This window comes from Haliotis rubra, unplaced genomic scaffold (assembly GCF_003918875.1).
Source record: "Haliotis rubra isolate DU_JTF1 unplaced genomic scaffold, ASM391887v1 Scf58, whole genome shotgun sequence".
Lineage (NCBI taxonomy): Eukaryota > Metazoa > Mollusca > Gastropoda > Lepetellida > Haliotidae > Haliotis > Haliotis rubra.
In genome coordinates, this window is record NW_025767279.1 from 600,500 (window position 1) to 608,311 (window position 7,812).

Sequence of the window (7,812 nt, forward strand, 5' to 3'; positions counted from 1 at the left end):
CTGATAATATACACTATCAGCTCTTGAAGCATTTACCGGAATCATGTTTGGAAACTCTTCTAAATATTTTTGACACAATATGGACTTCAGGGAATTTCCCACCTTCGTGGCGTAATGCCATTGTAGTCCCTATACCAAAGCCTGGCCGGGATCATACTGATCCGTCTAATTACAGACCAATCTCTTTAACGAGTTGCGTCTGCAAAACCATGGAACGAATAATAAATAATCGATTAACATGGTATCTTGAAACCAATAATCTCATAACAAATATTCAATGTGGCTTCAGGAAAAATCGTAGTACCCTTGATCATTTGGTACGATTAGAATCCTTTGTAAAAAATGCAATAGTCAATAAACAACATGCAGTATCGCTATTCTTTGATCTCGAGAAAGCGTACGATACCACCTGGAAGCATGGCATTTTAAAGGATTTACATGATTTTGGTTTAAGGGGTCGTTTACCTCTTTTTATATCACGGTTTTTGAAAGACAGGCAATTTCAAGTCCGAGTGGGTTCAACCCTGTCTGACCATTACAATCAGGATCAGGGTGTCCCACAAGGCAGTATTTTGTCTGTCACTTTATTTAGCATTAAGATCAACAGTTTATCCAAGGTTTTAAACGATTCAATTGATGGATCACTTTTTGTGGATGATTTTAACATTTCTTGTCGTGGTAAGAATATGCATACCATTGAACGGCAACTACAGTTGTGTTTAAACAAAATAAATAAATGGTGTCTTGAAAACGGCTTTAAATTTTCTAAATCAAAAACTAATTGCATACATTTCTGCCGTAAATATAAACCACATAAAGACCCAGAACTGTTTTTAAGTGGCACTCCCATCAAGGTTGTAAAAGAGGCCAAGTTCTTAGGTCTCATTTTCGACTCCCATTTAACTTTTCTTCCGCATATCAAATCCCTGAAAACTAAATGCCTGAAGGCACTCGATTTATTGAAAGTCGTGTCTAATTCAAGGTGGGGAGGGGATCAAGCTACACTCCTACACCTTTACAGATCACTTGTCCGCTCGAAGCTTGATTACGGCTCTATCGTATATGGTGGGGCCTGTAAAAGCAACCTCAAACTACTTGATTCTATCCATCACCAGGGTCTAAGACTTTGTCTTGGGTCTTTCAGAACCTCTCCCATTGACAGTCTCTACGTTGAGGCCGATGAGCCATCTTTAAAACTTCGCCGTATCAAATTGTCCCTACAATATATCACAAAGTTATATTCTAATGAATCCAATCCTGCTCACACTTGCGTTTTTAATCCTCTTTATGAGGATTTGTATAATAAAAAACCTTCACTTGTCCCACCTCTTGGGATAAGAATCCAACAATATATTTCTGCTGCTGGCATTGAGTTGGAGAATATATCTCCTTCCCGTCTTCTTTCTTCTCCTCCTTGGCAATTGGTTAGGCCACAAGTCGACCTAACACTCACTAAATTTAAAAAATCAGAAACTAATGACTTACAATATAAACAAGAATATAATCAATTAAAAAGTAAATATAATACATATAAATCCGTATTTACAGATGGGTCCAAGGATGGTGGCGCGGTTGCTTGTGCCACTGTCATGGGTCCAAAACAATATCTTCCAGATTACCCAATGACAGTTCCATTTTCACAGCTGAAGCAAACGCAATCCTAACAGCTCTTAAATATATAAATAGACACCCTAAATATAAACAATACATAATCTTTTCTGACTCTCTGTCTTGCCTTCAGGCGATTAAAAATATTTCTTGTAAACATCCACTTTTAATAGAAATTATAGAATTATATAATGATCTTGCAACTGGCCAATGCGACATCGTCCTCTGTTGGTTACCCAGTCACGTTGGTATTTCTGGGAATACGATGGCCGATCTTGATGCAAAGGCAGCACTCAACAAATCTGTGACACCACTTCTTATTCCTTACTCTGATTATAAAGCAAGCATTAGAACCTACATCCGTGATCTGATGCAGAAGAAGTGGGACACCCAAGTAGGTATAAATAAATTACATGAAATAAAACCCTATATTGGTTACACCTACTTGGGTTGTCAGTCCAGATTTGAAGAGGTCATCATACGACGATGTCGTATTGGCCACACACGATATACTCATGAGTACCTATTAAAAGGTGAGGATCCTCCGTTTTGTATCCCTTGTGATGAAAGAATCACGGTCAAGCATGTCCTGCTTGACTGTGTTGAATATTCCATCACAAGGGATATTTATTTCAAAGTAAAAACTATGAAGGATCTTTTTAGTAATATAAGTTCTCATTTAATTATTGCCTTTTTAAAAAAATTAGACTTGCTAACTGATTTGTAAATAGATATATATTTTATTATTGGTAGTTTAAATTAGTAACTGAGATTGTTAGTGGCTGTACCCTCAAACGGGGTTGAAGTAGCGTAAAATTATTGTCCTCCTGAGAGGGTACGTAAGTCCCAAAACATTTAGTCAATTTAAGTGTACCAGGTTTTTAATCGTAGAATATGTGTTATTTTAATTTATGGCTAATTTTTCTCTTCTGTCGCCAATGGCTGAAGGGATGGTGTAAATCCAGCTAGGGTCCATGCAGGAAGCAAATGTACTGTAAGTCCCCATGGCCCTAGTATGGTGATCTACCTTCAGTTGTTGGCGATCAATAGCCTGTTTTTATATTGTATCGTCTTGTATAGTTAAAATGTTTTAGATTTAGTTACTAGTTTTATATCTATATCTGTGATAATCTAGTTATTTTACTGTCCTTCGTCGGCAGAATTTTATAATTTCACTTAAATTGTTGATATATTTATAACTTGCTTTAGTCACGATATGGCTGAAATATTGCCGATGTGACTTAAAATCTTAACTCACTCACTCACTCACTCTTCGCTTTAGGGATGTATGTCCCTTGTTCTATTTTCTCGGCGTCAGCCATCCCCTCAAGGAGGATGTCTTCTACATCTTCCTAATCACTGACCCGCTGCTGCTCTGGCAAGGTTGCTTCTCCCACAGCTGGATCTGACGATGGAGATGGAGCTGGTGCCGGTGCTGTGGCGGGTTCTGGTGCTGTAGGCTGTGCCTGTGCTGTCGGCTGTGCCGGTGCTGTAGCTGCAGCTGGTGCTGTCGGTGGTGCTGTGGGCTGTGCTGGTGCTGTAGTAGTGGGTACCAGTTGCTACATGTACCCTGGTGGTGCTGCAATGATGGAGGCCTTTACTAGAGGTGGAGGATGGATTTACCCGTGCCGATGGCGCAGCCTCTGGTGACATATCATGTCCTCCTTCCTGCTGTAGTCACAGTCACACTCTGGACAACTGTACCTTGTTCTTTGTCTGTGCCTTGACAAGTTACTGGAGGTGCTGAACATTTAATGACATTGAAGACATGTATAAGGACGAGGCATCTGAAAGGATAATGGTCACATAACTACCCCTAGCTAACTATGTCAAACACTGAACATACTTGGTCTGCTCTCGTATATCTTTATACTTCCAGGTGCGAAAACGGCGATCATCCCTGCAGTAACTACTCTGCAGAGTCAAGATATGGTTTGAGCAAGTCGAAATGAACAATGCGAGGCTTGCCACGGGACCCTAATTGAATTCTGTAAATAACATCTGAGATTTTTCCAACAATGGAAAATGGCCCTGACCACTTCATCTGTAACTTGGGAGAAAGTCCTTTGAAGCGTCTGTTAGAGAGGTACCACACTTTGTCCCCAACTGTAAAGGGTTTGCTGTGTAATTGTCTGTCATAACTCTGTCTGTGACCAGCATCTTTCAAGTTGATCCTAGCCTGATCCCATGCAGCTGAAAGATGTTCTTTCTCTATCTTGGGATAGTCTTCGACTTAAACTTTGTCCACAGATGGATTCTGTATCATCACATCAACAGTCATAGACAGCTCTCTTCCAAACATCATTTTGGTCGGGGTCTGTTTGGTTGATTCCTGGGTGGCGCTGCGGTAAGCCATTAGTGCAAATGGTAGTTTCTAGTCCCAGTATTTTTGTTGACACAGGGGATCCAGATACTTGGCTAAGATATCAACCACTCTCTTGTTAAATCTTTCTACCATGCCATCAGACTTTGGGTTGAATGGGGTGGTTCTTGTCTTGTGGATGTAAAAAATCCTGCAAACCTCGGAAAAGAGCCCTGATTCAAAATTTCGCCCTTGATCTGTATGGATTTCCTGTGGTACTCCAAACCTGCAAATAAATTGTTCAACTAATGCCTGAGCAACTGTCTTTGCCTCTTGATTAGGAAGTGCATAAGCTTCAACCCATTTTGTGTAATAGTCACCAACAACACATATGACTCTATTTCCCCTTTCTGTTACAGCAAATGGTCCTAAGATGTCAATTGCCAATCTCTCCAGGGGTGCTCCGACACTGTACTGCTGTAAAGGTGCTTTAAATTTTCTTGTAGGTTTGCATCGTGCAGCGCAAGTCTTGTAGATAGAGCAAAGAGTCTTTATCTGATCAAACATTCCATGCCAGTAAAATCTCTTTCTTACTTTGGAAAGGGTTTTCATGTAGGCAAAGTGTCCACCTGCCTTTCCTGAATGGGCCTCATCTAAGATCTGTTTCTGTAAGGAGCGTGGGACTACTGTCAATAGGGACTTCTGATTACCCAATGAATCTGCCCACTTACGGCAAAGTACCCCCTTTACATTCTCCAAAGAGTCCCAAAGGCCCCAGTAGACTTTGGTTGAAGCTGACTCACTGGAACATTCTTCGTCCGCTGGTTTCCAATGCAGCCAACATTTCGTGTCTGTCCGCCAGCGCGAGCAGGAAAAGTGACGTACCACGTTTTCGGGTTACTCGTTATAGACCATTATTAATGAGGCCTCATGAATATTCATATCTGTACCAAAACGAGGCTAAATTGGGGAAGGACAAATTCGCACAATGGTGACAAATCTCAATGTATAGAGTAGTGTCCTGTATTTTCGGTCGTTTACCGGAGGTTTCCCAGTCTGTGGACTGTGTGTCTGCCTTGTGCCGTGTATCGTTACGGTTTACGGCAGTGGGCAACACTTCAACATGTTTTGTAACGAACGGTGTCATTGGTTGTTAGTTGAAGCGCGTACGATACTTGTTTTAATCACATCAAATATCAAGCTAAATGGGTTGTCCAACGTACGTAGCAAAAACACCTTAAAAAACAACCAACCCCCCAAAAAAACAAAAAACAAACAAAACAGGAATAACTCAAGAATGAAAACAAATCCATTCCTCTCGCACATCAATGGACGGAGAAAACATGGGGACAATGTTGTCAGCTAAATTGTCAAATTACCGTATTTCGGAGCCGAGGAGCTCCTTTGCTTCCCTTTACCTTCCCTTTCCCCCCTGCAGACTCCCTGTTAATCAGTGATTTCCTTTGTCTTTTCTCCAAACGTTCTTGTTTTGCCCTCTCCGGAAGTTCTTTTTTCTCTTTCTCAATGATTTTATTTGCAATACATTCCTCAATCGTCAACAAACGATGCCCCCTTGGTGATGTTTCCTTTCGCAGTTTTGAAATATTGTTGTCCCATACGGTAAACAGTTCATTCATTTCTGCCGAAGTAGGAATATCAATAATTTTGACATCTGACCCGGATATCGATCTTAAAAGTGCCTCAACTACAGATGGATCAGTAATTACAGGTTGTAACTCATCTGGTGTAACAACACCTTCATCCAAAATTACTTTGTCAGATGTCTCTAATGTAGCACTACTTGTACTTGTCGAAGTCACATCTGGCAAGGAAGCCTTAGATGAAGATGCTGATACGTCAGCCGAGGGAGACAGACGGGAATGGTCAGTCGTCAGTGAAGACAAACTAGACGGATCAGTCGTCAGTGATGACAAACTAGATGGGGCAGTCGTCAGTGAAGACAAACTAGACGGATCAGTCGTCAGTGAAGACAAACGAGACTGGTCAGTCGTCAATGGCAAGGCAACTGCAGATCAGGATACAGAGGAGAGACGACTGGACTGATCATTGGACAGACATGGTCTAAAAACACGGGGAGGTATGGCTGATGGGTCATAAGGGAATATTCCTGTAACTTTGAACCCTTGCTTAATGTTACTAGGAGTCATAGAATCAGACCAAGCCTTGGCAAACAACCGCGCAAAAGATGCTTTGGTCATGACATTCTGTACATTTGTACTCATGAACTCTGTACAAATTGTACTGAACCTTTTTGTCAGAGGACCAAAACACCCTTTGTCGAGGGGTTGTAGCCAGTGGCTGCTATGGGCGGGCATGGCGAGTATAATGATCCCCTCCTGTTTCGCAAGAAACAATGTCTCCAGCACCTCGTGGCTGTGGTGCTGGTCCACAATAAGGATCTGTGGTCTCTCAGGGCCACAGTTCTTCAAGAAAACATTCTGGAACCACATGGCACCAAGCTCATCATCAACCCAAGCTTTCTCCTGAAAAGCCCAGATAGCGCCCTGTGGTCCATCAGCAGTATTGAATGACAATAAAGATCTGGGGGTTTTGCCTTTAACAATAAACATTGGTGGCATTTTATCGCCATCAGTGTTAATGCACGCCACTACCGTGACATTGTCCCGAACCATGCTAACCCTGCTCGGGACACTCCTACAACCTTTACCTGCGACTACATTAACAGGTGTGTGTTCCAGATGGAATCCACTCTCATCCATGTTCCATATTTTTGCTGGAGCATGGATAAGAGCTTCATTGGTTAAAATATTACCCAAACTTGAGAAGTATTCTTGTATGTCTCCTTTAATCATGCTAGAGGATCTGGATGTTGACAGCTTTTGAGGCTTCCTCAGAGATAAGTCCGGGTGCCTGCGCATAAAGCCATAGTACCAGTTTTTCCCGGTGTACCGTGTCTAAATGGCGTTTTAATGTTCAACTTGTTTCCAAGTTTTCCCGCTTTCGCCATCACTTGAGCCCTTGTTAAACCAAAGCCCTCATCGGCTGCCACTTTAATCTTAGCGGCGAACTGGTTCTCAGTATTGGCATCGAAAACAGGTTTGGCACCAACCTTCGAACCGTCCTTAACTTTACCTGTTGCATGATCTGAAAATTGTCGATCTTGGTATACCATAGATTTCAGCTGCTTTACGCAGGGACAAAGTTCGACTACGAACTTTTTCCGCCGCTTCTCCGATTTTAGTGATGTCATACTTCTTGTACTTAGTCGCAGAGGGCATCCTAAAATAAATGAAAAGAAAAACTGACGACTTGAGAATTGAACTTTAATTGGATACATTTCAAAATTGAATATATTCCATCACTTCACGCAATTTCAGGTTGAAGTCGGCATTCTTCATTGTCCTCAAGTCTCTTGAGTTTACCCGTTTTGCCATTACCAGCACTGGCACTGGGGACATGGAAACATTTGCAGCACCAAAACTTCCAAAGTAACCATCCTGGTCAGATCCCCGCAGACAGGGTTGTCAAATAGATTTATAATAAGTTCTACGAGTTGAACTTGAACACCATCGAATTGGGGTTCCGAAAAAAACAATTGCCTGATTTGATATTTCATGAAATCGTCCTGAATAAACCATTTTTAATTAAGGTTTCTGGCAGTCAACGATGACACAATATTGGTGTTCATGCCTGAAAAATTAGGAGCAATGCATTTTTTAAATTCTGCTTATATTAAGCCCCAAAATCAGTAGTTGATTTGTACACGCTAAAATATTAGACTCAAAATTAACGCAATCGACTTCATGGCTCCATACTGTCACATATTCTTTTGGAATAGGAATCTTTTTGGTCTTATGTTCTATGTATAGTTTGTAAATAAATTTCATGTAATAAGGTGTTATAATATGTTAGATTTCTTT